This window comes from Schistocerca gregaria, chromosome 3 (assembly GCF_023897955.1).
Source record: "Schistocerca gregaria isolate iqSchGreg1 chromosome 3, iqSchGreg1.2, whole genome shotgun sequence".
Lineage (NCBI taxonomy): Eukaryota > Metazoa > Arthropoda > Insecta > Orthoptera > Acrididae > Schistocerca > Schistocerca gregaria.
In genome coordinates, this window is record NC_064922.1 from 635,834,125 (window position 1) to 635,853,308 (window position 19,184).

A 19,184-nucleotide genomic window follows, 5' to 3' on the forward strand; every position below is an offset into this window, starting at 1 on the left:
ATTAGAATTGTGAGAATCTGAACATCTGAACTGATGGTCACGAAGTAGATGTAGTCAGGGAATTGTACCACCTAGACAGCAAATAATCAATGACGGACGGAAAAAGGAGGACATGAAAAGCAGACCATGATTGGCAGATAGAGCATTCCTGGCTAACCGTAGTCTACTATTATCGAAAACTGACCTTAATTTTAAGAATAAATTTCTGAGAATGTACGTTGTGAGCACAGAGTTGTACGTCAGTGAAACATGGCCTGTGGGAAAACCAGAAGAGATCGTTCAAATGGCTCTGAACATTATGGGACTCAACATCTGAAGTCATAAGTCCCATTGAACTTAGAACTACTTAAACCTAACTAATCTAAGGACACCACAAACATCCATGTCCGAGGCAGGTTTCGAACAGAAGAGAATTGAAGCATTTGCGATGTAGTGCTACAGGTGAGTGTTGGTAATTAGGTGTACGGATAAGATAAGAAGTGAGGGGGTCTGCACAGAATCGGAGAGGAAAGGAATATGTGGAAAACAATGACAGGGAGAAGGAACCGGACGATAGGACATCTGCTAAGACATCAGGAAATGACTTCCATGGAACTAGAGCTGTAGAGGGCAAAAACTGTAGAGGGAGACAGAGACTGGAATCCATCCAGCAAAGAACTGAAGGTACGTTGCAAGTGCTACTCTGAGATGAAGAGGTTAATACAGGAAAGGAAGCGCGAGGAGTACCCGTTCGGTCTCAGGTGCCATGTCACGGATTACGCGGTCCCTCCAGGAAGTATACGGAAGTAACGGTTCCCCTTCAGTGCTGCTAAACAAGTGGACATCTCCTAGGAGCTACAGTTCCGTTGTCGAGAGTACGGAACATTACCTCTAACATGCCGTGGAAAAGGAAAGGATAAGGGGCAACTAGAAATATCAGCCTCAGGTCGTTGCTGCAGCGTATATGAAACGCAGGTGGAATCAGATATATGTATATAAGCACCGACATATAGAAATGTTTCAAATGGCTCTGAGCACTATGGGACTTAATATCTGAGGTCATTAGTCGAGTTGTCTAAGAACATCACACACATCCATGCCGGAGACAGGATTCGAACGTGCGACCTAGCAGCAGCGCGGTTCCGGGCAAAACAGCCTAGAACCGCTCGGCCACTGCGGCCAGCACACCGACATACAGGAAAACGATGAATGTGGCAGTCGTGTCTTTCCAGAGTGCGTACTATATATGTGGAAAAGTGAACTATGGCTACGTTATTGCCAAAACCAATCAAACAAGATCATCGTGCTGTTGTTATATTCGTGCCTGCTGGCTGTCATAAACCGCTGCTGCGGAATGGTGCGTGAAGTTCCGTGCTGTAACTTCATGGTAACACACGTACCCATATTGCAAATGTCTTAAGGCAAAAGTTACACTTACTGGAGTGGGAGACAGTCAAACACCCGCCTTTTAGTCCTGATCTGTTCCCATGCGATGACCACTCCTTCCTCCCGTTAAAAATTTCTTCGAAGTGTCGACAAGTGCCGCAGGCAGTTACGGGCTTCTTCACGCAGTAGGACACGATTTTTTTACCAATAGGATATCTTCAAACTTGGGTGATTGCCTCAATGCTCAGAGTGATTTAGTCTTGATTGTCATATTGATTCTGGACTGTATAGCCTTCGAACGAATTCTTATCCGTTACCCCTTATAACTGTTTCGTTTATTGAACACAGGATGTCGACATGGTGCGGATGACTCCTATACAAAGTGGACTACACCACGGTCATTGCTTCTTTGGTGTTTTGGGATAGAGGCGAAAGTGAGTTCTGCACGAGTTGTTATATTGTGTTGCCAGCAAACATCACTCTCCTCCTTTCCTGAGGACCCTGAGGTACAAATGAGAATTTCGATAATACGCAGCATTACTGCAATGACTGTCTTCGTTCTGCTGTTTCCGCTTTCCCGAGGCCGATGCGTTTCGCTAACACTCATCATATTGAACATAAACAGTTCAGAGTTTCAGTTCAGAGAAAGTTTGAGTCTCGTAACAAATAAATACCCCACTCATACGGTTATAGTTGGTGGGGACTTCAACCTACCCTCGGTATGCTGGCAAAAATACTTGTTCAAAACCGGTGGTAGGCAGAAAACGTCTTCCGAGATTGTCCTAAATGCATTCTCCGAAAATTATTTCGAGCAGTTAGTCCACGAACCCACGCGAATTGTAAATGGTTGCGAAAACACACTTGACCTCTTGGCCACAAACAATCCAGAGCTGATAGAGAGCATCATGACTGATACAGGAATTAGTGATCACAAGGTCATTGTAGCTAGGCTCAATACCATTTCTTCCAAACCCATCAGAAACAAACGCAAAATAATTTTATTTAAAAAAGCGGATAAAGTGCCACTAGAAGCCTTCCTAAAAGACAATTTCCATTCCTTCCGAACTGACTATGCGAATGTAGACGAGATGTGGCTCAAATTCAAAGATATAGTAGCAGCAGCAATTGAGAGATTCATACCTCATAAATTGGTAAGAGATGGAACGGATCCCCCGTGGTACACAAAAAAGGTCCGAACGCTGTTGCAGAGGCAACGGAAAAAGCATGCGAAGTTCAGAAGAACGCGAAATCCCGAAGATGGGCTAAAATTTACAGACGCGCAACATTTGGCACGTACTTCGATGCGAGATGCCTTTAATAGGTTCCACAACGAAACATTGTCTCGAAATTTGGTAGAAAATCCGAAGAAATTCTGGTCGTATGTAAAATACACAAGCGGCAAGACGCAGTCAATACCTTCGCTGCGCAGTGCCGATGGTACTGTTATCGACGACTGTGCCGCTAAAGCGGAGTTATTGAACGCAGTTTTCCGAAATTCCTTCACCAAGGAAGACGAATGGAATATTCCAGAATTTGAAACACGAACATCTGCTAGCATGAGTTTCTTAGAAGTAGATACCTTAGGGGTTGCGAAGCAACTCAAATCGCTTAATACGGGCAAGTCTTCAGGTCCAGATTGTATACCGATTAGGTTCCTTTCAGATTACGCTGATACTATAGCTCCCTACTTAGCACTCATATACAACCGCTCGCTCACCGATAGATCTGTAACTACAGATTGGAAAATTGCGCAGGTCGCACCAGTGTTCAAGAAGGGTAGTAGGAGTAATACATTTCACTACAGACCTATATCATTGACGTCGGTTTGCAGTAGGGTTTTGGAGCATATACTGTATTCAAACATTATGAACCACCTCGAAGGGAACGATCTATTGACACGTAATCAGCATGGCTTCAGAAACATCGCTCTTGTGCAACGCAGCTAGCTCTTTATTCGCACGAAGTAATGGCCGCTATCGACAGGGGATCTCAAGTTGATTCCGTATTTCTAGATTTCCGGAATGATTTTGACACCGTTCCTCACAAGCGACTTCTAATCAAGCTGCGGAGCTATGGGGTATCGTCTCAGTTGTGCGACTGGATTCGTGATTTCCTGTCAGGAATGTCGCAGTTCGTAGTAATAGACGGCAAATCATCGAGTAAAACTGAAGTGATATCAGGTGTTCCCCAGGGAATCGTCCTGGGACCTCTACTGTTCCTGATCTATATAAATGACCTGGGTGACAATCTGAGCAGTTCTCTTAGACTGTTCGCAGATGATGCTGTAATTTACCGTCTAGTAAGGTCATCCGAAGACCAGTATCAGCTGCAAAGCGATTTAGAAAAGATTGCTGTATGGTGTGTCAGGTGGCAGTTGACGCTAAATAACGAAAAGTGTGAGATGATCCACATGAGTTCCAAAAGAAATCCGTTGGAATTCGATTACTCGATAAATAGTACAATTCTCAAGGCTGTCAATTCAACTAAGTACCTGGGTGTTAAAATTACGAACAACTTCAGTTGGAAGGACCACATAGATAATATTGTCGGGAAGGTGAGCCAAAGGTTGCGTTTCATTGGCAGGACACTTAGCAGATGCAACAAGTCCACTAAAGAGACAGCTTACACTACACTCGTTCGTCCTCTGTTAGAATATTGCTGCGCGGTGTGGGATCCTTACCAGGTGGTATTGACGGAGGACATCGAAAGGGTGCAAAAAAGGGCAGCTCGTTTTGTATTATCGCGTTATAGGGGAGAGAGTGTGGCAGATATGGTAAGCGAGTTGGGATGGAAGTCATTACAGCATAGACGTTTTTCGTCGCGGCGAGACCTTCTTACGAAATTTCAGTCACCAACTTTCTCTTCCGAATGCGAAAATATTTTGTTGAGCCCAACCTACATAGGTAGGAATGATCATCAAAATAAAATAAGAGAAATCAGAGCTCGAACAGAAAGGTTTAGGTGTTCGTTTTTCCCGCTCGCTGTTCGAGAGTGGAATAGTAGAGAGATAGTATGATTGTGGTTCGATGAACCCTCTGCCAAGCACTTAAATGTGAATTGCAGAGTAGTCATGTAGATGTAGATGTAGATGTAGAATTTTTTCTGCAGATTACCAGATTTCCTTGAAAACTTATTATCTTTTCTTCGTTCGTTCAGCTATAGTTCTTGCTTCAATTGGACTTTTCGTCTAGGACTACCGGTACAATTTTAAAGTCATAGACTTTTTACCGAACTGAGTATGTTATTTTCGTGACTATTCAAAGTTCAATGCAGCTTTCTGGATAAAACAGAGTAAAGGAACAAATTTAGTGTATTGTAATTCTTTTCAGTAAAGTCAGTATGCACTATGACTCCCTCATCTCGATCTGTTGAAGAAGGTTGGCTATTCATACTCATACAACATCTTTTCGCTTAATCATGGAAACGTGATAGTTGTCAACAATCCATAATGTACGCTGTATACTTCCATTGCACGGAAATCTGTGAAGCACTCTTCAAAAACAACGTGTATCTGTACCGTATATCTAATATAGGATTGCCTGAAATCAGAATAATTTTATGCAACAGGGCTGTAGATGAGGTAGTGGCAACATATCTCCGACACTCGCAGGAGTTCTAACATGCTTAAACAAGCAATGGCAAGTTCCAGGTGGCGCTGTGGTCGATGTGTAGTGAGCATTTGAGGGGCATCCAGTTGGGAGTAATTTTGGGAGGGGCATTCTACGGATCGGAGCGTGGAATGTCAGATCCCTTATTCGGGCACGTATTTTTGAAAATTTAAAAAGGGAAATGGATAGGTTAAAGTTAGATACAGTGGGAATTAGTGAAGTTCGGTGGCAGGAGGAAGAAGACTTCTGGTCAGGTGATTACAGGATTATAAACACAAAATCAAATCAGGGTAATGCCGGAGTAGGTTTAATAATGAATAGGAAAATAGGAATGCGGGTAAGCTACTACAAACAGCATAGTGAACGCATTATTGTGGCCAAGATAGATACGAAGCCCACACCTACTGCAGTAGTACAAGTTTATATGCCAACTAGCTCTGCAGATGAAGAAATTGAAGAAATGTATGATCAAATAACAGAAATTATTCAGATAGTGAAGGGAGATGAAAATGTAATAGTCATGGGTGACTGGAATTCGGCAGTAGGAAAAGGGATGGAAGGAAACGTAGTATGTGAATATGGACTGGGGCAAAGAAATGAAAGAGAAACCCGATTGGTAGAATTTTGCACAGAGCATAAATTAACCATAGGTAACACTTGGTTCAAGAGTCATAAAAGAAGGTTGTATACATGGAAGAATCCCGGAGATACTAAAAGGTATAAGATAGATTATATAATGGTAAGACAGAGATTTAGGAACCAATCTATTGGTTATGACCTGTATATTAAAACTGAAGTAACTGCAAAAAGGTGGGAATTTAAGGAGATGGGACATGGATAAACTAAAAGAACCAGAGGTTGTACAGAGTTTCAGGGAGAGCATAAGGAGGCAGTTGACAGGAATGTAGGAAGGAAATACAGTATAAGAAGAATGGGGAGATTTGAGGGATGAAGTAGTGAAGGCAGCAAAGTAGGTAAAAAGACAAGGGATAGTAGAAAACCTTGTGTAACAAAAGAAATATTGAATTTCATTGATGAAAGGAGAAAATATGAAAATGCAGCAAATGAAGCAGGCAAAAAGGAATACAGACGTCTCCAAAATGAGATCGACAGGAAGTGCAAAATGGCTAAGCAGGGATGGCTAGAGGACAAATGTAAGGATGCCGAGGCTTATCTCACTAGGCGTAAGATAGATACTGCCTACAGGAAAAGTAAAGAGACCTTTGGAGATAAGAGAACCACTTGTATGAACATCAAGAGCTCAGATGGGAACCCAGTTCTAAGCAAAGTAGGGAAAGCAGAAAGGTGGAAGGACTATATAGAGGGTCTATACAAGGGCGATGTACTTGATGACAATATTATAGAAATGGAAGAGGATGTAGATGAAGATGAAATGTAAGATACGATACTGCGTGAAGAGTTTGACAGATCACTGAAATACCTGGGTCGAAATAAGGCCCCCAGAATAGACAACATTCCATTGGAACTACTGACGGCCTTGGGAGAGCCAGGCATAACAAAACTCTACCTTCTGGTGAGCAAGAAGACAGACGAAATACCCTCAGACATCAAGAGGAATATATTTATTCCAATTCCAAAGAAAACAGGTGTTCACAGATGTGAAAATTACCGAAGTCACAGCTGCAAAATACTAACGCGAATTCTTCACAGACGAATGGAAAAACTGGTAGAAGCCGACCTCGGGGAAGATCAGTTTGGATTCCGTAGACATGTTGGAACACGTGATTCAATACTGACCCTAAGACTTATCTTAGAAGCTGGATTAAGGAAGGGCAAACCTACGTTTCTGGCATTTGTAGACTTAGAGAAAGCTTTTGACAATGTTGACTGGAATACTCTCTTTCAAGTTCTGAAAGTGGCAGGGGTAAAATACAGGGAGGGAAAGGCTATTTATAATTTGTACAGAAACCAGATGGCGGTTCTAAGAGTCGAGGGAAACGAAAGGGAAGCAGTGGTTGGGAAGGGAGTGAGAAAGGGTTGTAGTCTCTCTCCAATGTTATTCAATCTGTATATTACGCAAGCAGTAAAGGAAACAAAAGAAAAATTTGGAGTAGGTATTAAAATCCATGGAGAAGAAATAAAAACTTTGAGGTCCCCCGATGACATAATAATTCTGTCAGAGACAGCAAAGGACTTGGAAGAGCAGTTGAACGGAATGGATAGTCTCTTGAAAGTAGGACATAAGATGAAAATCAACAAAAGCAAAACGAGGATAATGTAACGTAGTCGAATTAAGCCGGGTTATGCTGAGGGAATTAGATTAGGAAATGAGACACTTAAAGTGGTAAAGGAGATTTGCTACTTGGGGAGCAAAATAACTGATGATGATCGAAGTAGAGAGGATATAAAATGTAGACTGGCAATGACAAGGAAAGCGTTTGTGAAGAAGAGAAATTTGTTAACATCGAGTATAGATTTAAGTGTCAGGAACACATTTCTGAAAGTATTTGTATGGAGTGTAGCCATGTATGGAAGTGAACCATGGACGATAAATAGTTTTGACAAGAAGAGAATAGAATCTTTCGAAATGTGTTGCTACAGAAGAATGCTGAAGATCAGATGGGCAGATCACATAACTAATGGGGAAGTATTGAATAGGTTTGGGGAGAAGTTTGTGGATCAACTTGACCAGAAGAAGGGAACTGTCTGTAGGACGTGTTCTGAGGCGTCAACGGATCACCAATTTAGTATTGGAGGGCAGCGTGGAGGTTAAAAATGGTAGAGGGAGACCAAGAGATGACTACACTAAGCAGATTCAGAAGGATGTATATTGATGTAGGAAGAAGCTTGCACAGGATAGAGTACCGTGGAGAGCTGCACCAAACCAGTCTCAGGACTGAAGACCACAACAACATTAAAGAGTATCGATTCATCACTCTAAGGAATGTTTTCAAAAGGTGATCAACTTCCTGGATTAAAACCTAGGTAGTCCTTGGCATAAAATCAACAGAATGTTATGGATCTTTGCGGGACGTGTATAGGAATGCATTACTGCACAGGATGGTACAACTATGAGTCAAGGTGTTTCGTGTTGTTAGGAAAAAGACCACGAATTTGCCCCGCAGAGGTCGGCCGTCTGGTCCTAAAGATCATATTGAGATGGCGAGGAGTTTTGATCTTGTAGACCATTCACATAGTGTGCAAGAATTATCCGTAGATGTTGACCTCAGTCGTCAAACGGTGTGGTATGTAATGAAGAATATCTGAACATGAGGAAAACCCTGTTAGGGACCACATCGTCTCACTGACATGGTGAAATGGCTGGCTAGCATCCACGGACAGATACCACAGCGAAGGAGACGCTTCTTTGCAGCGTGTAGTTACCATCGATGAGACATGGGCACTAGCCAACTGGCCTGAATCGAAGTATCAGTCGAATGAATGGCGTTGCCCAGGTTCGTTACGTCCACCGATATTTCGCCAAGAACCCAGTCTGGTGAAGCTTATGCTGCCCATAGCATACGACTACGAAGGTTTTATTCTTACGCACATTCTGCCTGAAGGACAAACTTTCAACAGTGACTACTACTGCCGATATCTGGGGCGACACCTGGGTCTCCAGAGTGGTATACATTTATTGCTAGACGGTTTCTTTATTGTGTCATCGCGGCGTGGATTTTGTAACCCTTGGAATATCCTCTGTAGCCACCAGATACGAATCCTTGTGCCTTTGACTTCTTCCGTAAGTTAAAGCAACCCATCCGAGGCCGCCTATGTCCTGATATGGCGCATGTACCGTAATCCTTGTAGCTGGGCGCTCCATATAACCAAAAAAGAGAACGCCTTTCCAGCGGTCCCCAACGGCTTTCTGACATTTGGCAACTGGTAATAGCCTTAGCGGGCGAATAAATTGAAAGAATGTAACGATATTAGTTCATTATACATCGCGTTGTAGCAAATTTGTGACTGCTTTATTTCTGGGCCTCACAGACATTATTATGTATTGTTATCAATATTATTTCAATAAATTTTGTATTATTTTCTGATATTTTTAGTATTAACTATGACTCCGATACACGAAAAAGGTTGCCAAGCCTAACGGACCAGTAAATGTATAAGGTGTAATAAGTGGAGATATATCTATCGGTGATTAAAGACAATGGCTCTGAGCACCATGGGACTCAAGTGCTGAGGTCTTAAGTTCCCTAGAACTTAGAACTACTTAAACCTAACTAACCTAAGGACAACACGCAAATCCATGCCCGAGGCAGGATTCGAACCTGCGACCGTAGCGGTCCCGCGGTTCCAAACTGTAGCGCCAGAACCGCTCGGCCACCAGCGGCCGGCGATTAAAGACAGTTAACTGAACAAAATTACACTGGTATTCTTTAAATTATTGAATAATAAATATAGCTATTAGGAGCAGCTGGTTTAAATGTTGTTTAGCACTTCCATGTACATGTGGCAGGTGCAATCCATCAATGCATAATGGCACCTGGGTAGCCGGTCATGTGTTGAGGCGGTGACACGCAGGCGTAAAACTGTTAATCTATACTGACAGGTATAGTCCACATTTCGGTGCAGTTACTGCTATACAGAAAACATCAGGTCGTAAAATTTGTGACATGTTTGTGGGAGGACTGTTAGACGAAGCGAAAAAACAACCAACCCACTGATTTGTGTACACATTATGGTATCTGACATAAAATTGTTTTAGTTATAACTTACAGAAGAAGTTTTATTGTGTCAGCAACAAGCTGATCTGTAGTCAGCAGTATACATTACTGCGGAAAACGAGATATTTTTAATGTAGAAGCACTTAGCTTATAAAATGCAATTCCGTTTCATAGAATTTAGTTGTGAGAGAAGAATGATCCGTAGATATTGAAGCTTAAATTTACGTGAAAACCACAGTTTGGAATTTAAACATATGCTGGAGTTTTTCATGAAATTTTGCAGCCTTCTGCACTTTTACAACAGCGCTTCTTCCTTGCAGAGAACTTAGTCATTATAATTTGTGCGTTGAACATGATTCTAGAAAACTGTTGGTCGGAATCCACTGACGAGATAAAGACCCACAGACTGTTGTAAATTCGATTCCTCTTTCAATCTATTGTTCTATTAAGCACCAGATTCCAGCCCAGTCACACACGCACACATACACACACACACACACACACACACACACACACACACACACACACACACACACACACACACACACACACACACTATAGTACTGTACAGTAACTGATTCGCTTCCATACAATGCTAATGTACAGCCATGGAGGACATGATTCCACACTATGTTACATTTATCACTAGCTTCAAAGTGAGCATTTACGTGCAAAAATGTACAAATCACGCTGTAAACATTAACTTCCATGTTACTACGTTTGACCTGGTAGTTTTTATGCTCTAGTTGATATAACGAAGTGATAATGCAATGTGTTGCAATAACTGAGTGGTGGATTGATATGCCAACAGAGAACTATATTTATCACAGTTCTTCTACGTCAGTCAACGAAGTTCCTAGATCATTCCTTCCATATTAATTGAAGAGATGGGGAGATGAGAGACCGGAGAAGAGGATAGACAGAGAGAGGGAAGAGGAGAGAATGACGAGAGGGAGGGGGAAGTAGGACGCTGAGAGGCAACAAGAGATTATGGGCAGAGGGAGGAGAAGGAGTATATGGACAGAGACAATGATGAAGAAGAATGCAGAGAATGCAGAGCATGAGATGAACATAGACGGGACAAGAAGATGAGGCCAGTGAGAGTAGCAGGAGGGGCAGAGAGGGAGAAGGGAAGTAGCAGATGGAGTGAGGTGGAGGAGGGGGAAGAGATGCATAGAGGTGGAAGCAGGTGGTGGACAGAGGGGGGGGGGGGGGGGAGGATTAGAGGGCCAGATGGGGAGGAGGAGATAGGCAGAGAAACCATGGATGTGTGGGAGTCGTAATAGGTAAATGGAAGAAAAAGAGTAGAGGGTAGTTGGAAATGGGCAGGTGGAAATGGGAAACGGTGTGAGGAGACATGTGGAAGCGGAAATAGGCTAAGCGCTTCTTTCCGTTAAGGATAAACGTCCCCCTCTGCCTGCAAGTTGTGTATATTAGATACCGTGTACATGTGCTAGGGTCTACATTGCAACTACGAAGAGAAGTGGGAATACACGGTTGAAGGAACATAAAAGTCTTTGGCGACTACGGAAAACCTAAAAGTCAGCCGTGGCGGAACATGTTCTTCAGTCGGGTGATCACGTAGTGAAATTTTAGGAAACGGAAGTTTTATGTACTGTGACGATCTATTATCCACGGCTATACTCAGAAGGCATCGAAATATATAAACATGGTGATAACTTTAAAAGAAAAGGAGAATGTATGAAACTCAGCGATATATGGACAGTGGCGCTACAGAATGGACGAGAGGTTTTTATCTTTGACATGCTATGATCGATAGTTATATTTTAGCCTTGACAAAGTTTATCTCTGAAATCACATGAAATCCAGACCACGCCAATTTCCACTGTATTGAGGCCGTTCTTCGACGTCCGATTCGTCAGTCGGCAAGACTCAACACCTCAGCACCTAAGCACCTAAGAAGATGTCCGATGTAGCTTTGGACGAAACGTCACGAAAGAGTTCCATGGACCACGGCTATAATACCTGGAATGTAAATATGTTTTCAATAGATGTAAGACAAAATAAAATAGAAAGAGCGCATCATTTAATTAAAAATATGTGCAACAAAGAATGCATACCAAAAAAAACATAGTATAACACTAGAGCATAGTGGCAGTACCAGAATGCTTACATTTATTTGAATGCTTAACGACCAATTGCAAGGCCGGGAAAAGAGAGATACGTGAAAGAGAGACTATTAGGAAAAATAATGGACGTTGCACAGATTACAGATGTTTCAATAACGAACAATAATCAGGAAATGAAGGCAAAAATGGAAAAGCAGACATTAACCCTCTTTTTAGCACCACTTCTGACTGAGCGAAGACAGGGCACCGCAACGAATGATACCGTAGTTCTGGAAAAATAAGCAGGTAATAGCCTGGGTGACAGAAAGAAGAAAAGCACAAAAATCAAACATCTAATTATCTGGAAAATAGAGACAAATAATTTTTAATTGCTACATTACAAATTTAGAAGGCTTCCAGTGCAGAAAAATTTGAAATGAGGGCAATATATGCAGAAGGAAGGAGAAGATAGCATGGGGAGGAGCTGAAGTAGTAGCGAAAACTGTAAAACAGTGACGAAAGGGGCAGAAGAGATTATGTGGTTCTAGTAGGTCAATACGACAACAAAAAATCTGTTCTTTGCCCATTTGGTCTCTTTAAGAATCTAACAGTAGTACTTACATTTAGGAAATGCATTTGTTTTTCGGATTTGCGGAAACTAAAATCAGTTCGATATCTTATCTAATTTTGCATACGATATTTGTTTCACGGGAGAACTAACCAACACTATCGACATCGTGGAGCAGACAGACTAGCTTCGTCTCTCCACACCGAGCCAAATATTTCTCGGCAGCAGGGCGCGCTAGCTGGTGGCAGGAGGAGGTGCCCGTTACCGCTAATGGCGCAGTAAAGCGGCCGGCAACGCCAGCCACTCTAACCTGCAGGGGCCGCGGTGCCCGAGTCACCGCTACTTCAGGAAACTGCCGGTCTCTCCCTCTGGAGTGGCGCGGTCTCACGGCTGCTTACCGTAGCCTTCCTTCCGGTGTCAGCCTACCCATAAAATAGTGTGGTAACGCCCCTGAAGACGGAAACCAAACTTATACTTCGAGCATTATCGGATACTCAACACAACCTTCAAAGGATAATTTCTGATATTTTTACATTTGTATGCTTACAGCTTGACACGCCACGAATGCTTTCGGAACAATATAGGAGGTCTTGTTGAAAGTAAACCCTCCGAATTTCTTACTTGAAATTCTTAAATCCTTTTCCTTAGGAAAAACAAACACGATTAACATTCTAGAACATTATCCTGCATATCTATATTTTTTTTCTCAACATAATCACCCTGATCGCACGTAATTCTCCCAACGAGAGACCACTCACTGTCAGGGCGAAATGATCTATTGTCAGGGCCAGATGGCCTAAGGCAGCTGTGTTGTTTGAGAATATGGATGTAGTAAGCCGAAAATTAACTGATGAAGTGTGCAGGATTGCAAATATGTTCCATCAGAGGAGTTCTCGCTTCAGACGCAAAAATAGTGCAAACAAAATGCTTGTATTCTTGACTATTCCATCTCCGTCACCAGGAAACATATGTGCTGCATCAAAAGAGATATGAGTAATAACCAATGTCACTGTTATATCCCTTCGACCAAACAGCACGATATTTGTGTGCGCTTTTGGTCACTGCCACGCAGCACAAAAGCGACTTTTGTTGTTTAGCCATCATTCGTTCCTGTACATCTTTCGGAGACTTTTATAAATGTATTTAAAACTCAATCCCCATTTAGAGCTTGCACTTCGTGCTCATTCCATATTTTCTGACACTGTTGTTACGGCTGAGTCATGCGTCGAAAATGTGCAAGTTGTTTCTCCACAACGAAACCTAGTCTCGAAACCTAGAAGAAAATACCAAGAGTTTCTTGTTGTACGTAAAGTATGCTAGCAATAAGAGACAACAATGGAAATACTATCGACAACAGTGCTACCAAAGCAGGGATACAAAACACCTCCTCCCGAAATTCCTTCACCACAGACGATAAAATAAATATTCTAGAATTCGAGCCGGCCAGGGTGGCCAAGCGGTGGTAGGGGCTATAGTGTAGAAGCTCCTCGGGCATGGATGTATGTGATGTCCTTAGGTTAGGTTTAAGTAGTTCTAAGTTCTACGGGACTGATGACCTCAGAAGTTAAGTCCCATAGTCCTCAGAGCCATTTGAACCAATTTTGAACCAGAATTAGAATCATGAAGACCTGTCAACACAAGTAACTTAAAAGCTGATGTCCTCGGAGTAATGAAGCAACTTAAATCACTTGATAAAAGCAAGTATTTCGCGAAAGTATTATAGAGTACCTCTCTAGAGTCCTGAAGCTATTGGCCTCCTTGTATTGGTTTGAAGTTATTTATGAAGACTGTTTGGTAATTACAGTACTTACAGTTTGATAATTCTGCCCGCTGTGAGCTGAGCACGAATCCAGCTCCTTTATGCCTTTCGGTGACCGCGTTTGGGCTATGTGTCTCAATCTACAGGTTTCTGTTTATTGATATTATTGGGTATTTGATACTACTGAGGTAATTTCCGTTTGTTGTAGACCTCATTGCCCTTTCTGGGGCGAGTTATTGGATTTGGCCTGTATCTAAAGTTACCAGTCCTCAGCCTACATGTACGCACGTGTGGTTCATGTGTGAGTGCGTGTTTGTATTTGCACACTCTCTTATGGCGTGTGAGCAGCCCTTCGGGTTATAGGTGTACAGTTTATCCAGCCATCTCCCATTTGGTGAGTATTCCAGTTACCGTGTCTATTAGCGAATAAGAGGTAACAGTAAAGGTATACCTTCACGGACTTCTACCTTGTTTAAATTGTTATGTAATTATTCTTTTAAATGACCTTGTACATTGCTTCTTATTGTTACTCGGAAGGTTAACTTGCATTGTTATGAGCGGGTTGCTCCCATGCTGAAGTTACAATTATAACGTACCCTTAGCAAAATTTAAAAATAACAGTGTTGGAACACCTCTTACATTATTTGATTTTCAAACAGCTGAGCAAAACTTAACGTGCTCAGAAATTTCTCTCTTTATTCTGATCATCACTAAACTGACAAACAATATTTTTAACGCAACGCGATCGGACTTTCAATAAACCCCACAAAAGAATGGCCCAGAATAACAATAACCTATACCTTTCATGAATCACTTACCTCACAAAAATATTCGTTACTTCAACTACTGCAACACAGCGAGCGCGAATACTGCAAGCTAAATAAAAGATTCTAACTACTGAAGGCACTAACTATTGATAGGCATAGTCAGAAAACTAAAGATTTTGATAGAGAACAAACAATTTATTTACCTTAATATATATATATATATATATATATATATATATATATATATATATATATATATATATATTACACTACTGCAGTATATATATATCTTTACAGTTTTCCTCTTTCTGGCGGACACACGTCCAGGTCGTCCGTTTACACTAACCTCTCAAAACTCAGGCGTCTCTCTATCCACATCTACCACTGCTGACGGCTCATCTACAACTGCGCAACGCAATGCGCTGTTCCCATCCAACTGCTCAACACTACACGAGCGAGTATTCCAACAATGAGTCCAACGAGCCACAGACTGCACACAGTAGAGTCAGTGATTTTCATACAGAGTGCTACGTGGCGTTACCAACATACAAACCTAAAAAGTCTACTTACATAGGCAGTCGGAGGTGAGCCGCCAGCAGTGGTGAATGTGGAGAGAGAGATGCTAGAGTTTTGAGAGGTTGCTATAAGCGTACGATCTCGACGTGTGTCTGCCAGAAAAAGGAAATTTGTAAAAATGGATGACTTTTGAACATTATCATGGTATAAACATTGTTTGTTCTCTATGAAAATCTTTCATTTGCTAACTATGCCTATCGGTAGTTAGGGCCGTCAGTAGCTAGAATTTTTTATTTAGCTGGCAGTATTGGCGCTCGCTGAATTGCAGTATTTCGAGTAACGAAGGCTTTGTTAGGTAAGAGATTCATGAAAGGTGTAGATTATTGTTAGTGAGGGCCATATTTTGTAGGGATTATTGAAAGTCAGATTGCGTTGCGCAAAAGAAAAGTGTCACTTTAATGATGATCAGAATAAGTGAAGAGAGAAATGTCTGAGTAAATTCAGTTTTGTTCAGCTGTTTTAAAATCAAATAACGTAAGAGGTTTATCAGCACTGTCATCCAAATTCTTTTAAGGAGAATTTTCACAATAGCTGAATGTTCTGTTACCCTTTCAAGTATTACTGTGTATGTAAATATTTATCAAACTTCTTTTGCTCTTTATTTTTGCTATATGTTTACAGCCGTGTATGGTCAGCAGCTGACCCCTTGCTGTTATGCTGGCCGGAGGCAGAGACGTGTTTTCCTTCTGCTTCGGCGGCTTTCCCGTCATCGCATGAGGCCATGGTGTTGGCAGATAACACGCGTTTCTCAGTATCACCCGTTCCTCCTCAAGCTGGGTATTTTGTTGTTATTATTTTGGTATCGTACTACTGTTGAGGTGACACCGGATTGTGAAGTAACTGACTCAGTATTTCTGTTATTGTAAGGCCCATGTGGACGAGTGATGAAAGTTTTTGGGCAAAGTAAGCACTTATTTTATCGGTCTCTTAAAAATTAAGTATTTTATTGTCACTGTCATTTTAGTTGTGTTTTGGGAGTCTGGTAGTTTGTTGAAGTACTTAACGCGATTTATGTGGGACAGGCTTCTGACCAATCAGTTTAGTACTAGTATTGCATTTAGGTAGTTGTCTATATGAGAGCAGAATAACCAGTGGAGATTCTTGCATTTTAATGTTGTACGTCATGTTTGTTGAACTTATATTCAAGTCCTGTTGTGGGATTTCCTATTAACTGTGATCTAGTTGCGGTGACACAGTGCAGCCACAGGTTATATATTTAATTAACTCTTTATAGTCGGATTCCCATTGTGCTGGACAATTGACATTTTTTGAGTGCTATTTGTAACTTAAGTATAATGCAAATGTTCTTGTAGACTGTGAATTTAATTTAAAAACCTTAGCTACTAACATGTATTTCGGAAGAATCTTGGTAACTGTGAATTCATGATTGATTTGTTATTAAACATAAATATTTCTTAGAGAATGATAACTGACGAATGAAACTGGACCAATCTTCCACATGTTTTCGTTGCGTTAATCCCGTTTCTTGTTCGTGGTCTCATTAAATAGGTCATCGGGAATGTTGAAAAAACATTTCTGGGTAAGTTTGCGTTGCTCATTTAGTCCTATTTCAAAACCGTAAATTCTTTTCCCGCAAATTTCTGCTCCCTTGGGAGCAATGAGCAGTAACTCCAAACTTTGTCAAATAACGTGCTCCATATGTTTCTTTTCGGTAAAGTGCTGTTATATTGGGAATATGTGTGGTTCCTAAAAAAGAGTTTTAAATGAACGGCCTCTCTGGCCAGTATTATGTTGGTGCAAGGCATTGTGTTTACTTTGATATGAAATTCAGATTCCTGTCGCACTTGGGACCAATATTGTGCCAAAAGAGTGTTCTTAATATGTTAGCTGATTGAAAGCCTATGTACACGTTAGTTTTAAGCAAAAACTGCGTTGTCGTCTGTTACACTTAAGTCATGGTTACACTCTCGGTTTTTCGCTTATGTTTGTTGTTCTTAGTCAAAGTACTATTATTATTATTTCACGAGGCCTTCTGTTTTTTAAATTCTTTTATAAATATTAATGACATCGGCAGTGCTGTACCCATTACCTACCGCATTTTGTTTTAAAATTTCTTCCTTTTTCTTGATTTGGTCTTGCTGTGAGGATAACCGCTAATTATGGAGAAACACGGAGTTAAGAATTGTTCTTAAAATATTGTGTATGGTACGAATGGGAGATAATTATAGCGTCTACTCACGTAGGATTCATAAAAATCCCGATAACCTGCTTTTCTTCTTTCCTGTTGGTAACGAGGTCAAGATTTCGTTGACCGCCATGGAAATGAAGATGTCCCTGTATATGAAAAGCACAGCATTGTATATCAGGGAGACCCTTAGATTCAGCAATTCAGCTACACAAACTGAGTAAGGAATGACTAAATTCAAAAAATATTATGTTGTCAAAGCTCATAAACACACGGTTACTGATATGTGAGGCGGCTATTTTCTAATAGAACATGTCATTTTTCAAGCAGTCTTAATTAGCGACTCTCCCTAGCGCTCTGAAGCAGATCATACACGTACTTAAGAAAGACACTGAAATGCTCTATCCAAAGACATTTTGATTCTAAGGTGTTAGTGAAGATATATTACAGAAAAGCACGCATCATATGGTTAACATGAACTACTTATAATAAGATCTGTATTAGCTGACTGACTAACTAACGTATTTTGTAGGTAAACAATCCCCTGAGTGTGAACTTTAGTTAAGGCTAGCATATGACTTTGCATTCGTCATATATCTGGTTTTTAAACAAAATTGTCGCCCATTGGGATCAGTGGTACGAGAGAAACAACTGCCGAAGGAATTTATGAACCCAGGAAGCTAAACATTAAAAATTTGAACCAACAATATGCTGTTTGTTTTATAACTGAAACCTGGTTTTTAATTAGTTGATTCACCAGTGACGTGAAGTAAAGTATTGTGGGATTGTGGGAATGTGGGAATATTTTTTTCATCTCATCAGAATCGCCTGTCTTATCTCCATTTTTTCGTCACGAGTGTGTTGCAGTAAATTCCAGCACATTTTCGTTTTTGGACTATGTCCAGGACGAAGATAGGCTGCCGAAACTGTAGTGTTGCACTATGGTCATCTTGACCGAAGACTGCTAAATAATTTATCTTCCAGTATTTTCGTGGCTGTAGGATATGTTAATCGAAATGCTATCTCTGTGATTTATATTTTCAATGCCGTGAAAAACCATTCCTCCGAATGAAGAATTTTGTGAGTATATGATTGTTATTGGCTATGCCTAGCGTTAATGAAAATATTAACATGGAGATAACAATAGGGTCTGCGCCGAGAAACTTAAAGTTGATCGAATCGTTGACATGAGGAACATAGGATCAACGTACTGACAGGATGCACGGACAGTTGACGGTAGTAGAGTGACTGCAGAACGAATGGTAATGATACGGTTTCAGGACAACAGCTTAGAAAGAAAAGTGGACAGATCCTTCTGAGGAGACTCCGCCACGAAAATATCGGAGGATTGTTCGACTTGCTCTGTTAGGCGGATGACAACAGTCGAGCTCCAGTTTGTGGTCACGGGCACAGAGTCAAGAGCGTATCATGGGATCTCTCGACTGGCTCTGATCTATAAGCATCAACTCCGGGCCAACTTTTCCAGTTCGGTGTTACAATGAATGGATGGGAAGATATTGCTGGAAGCTCGGTTATGTTCTTGAGTTTAAACGCGCCGTTTATCTCTGACACCATCTCACTTACAGCACAGAGCCAGAGCCAACTCCGACATGAATGGAATTTTGGATTGTTCAGCGGCCAGGCTCCCTCCAGTCTGTGGCAGCCGTACTGATACCTAGTGAAATATCA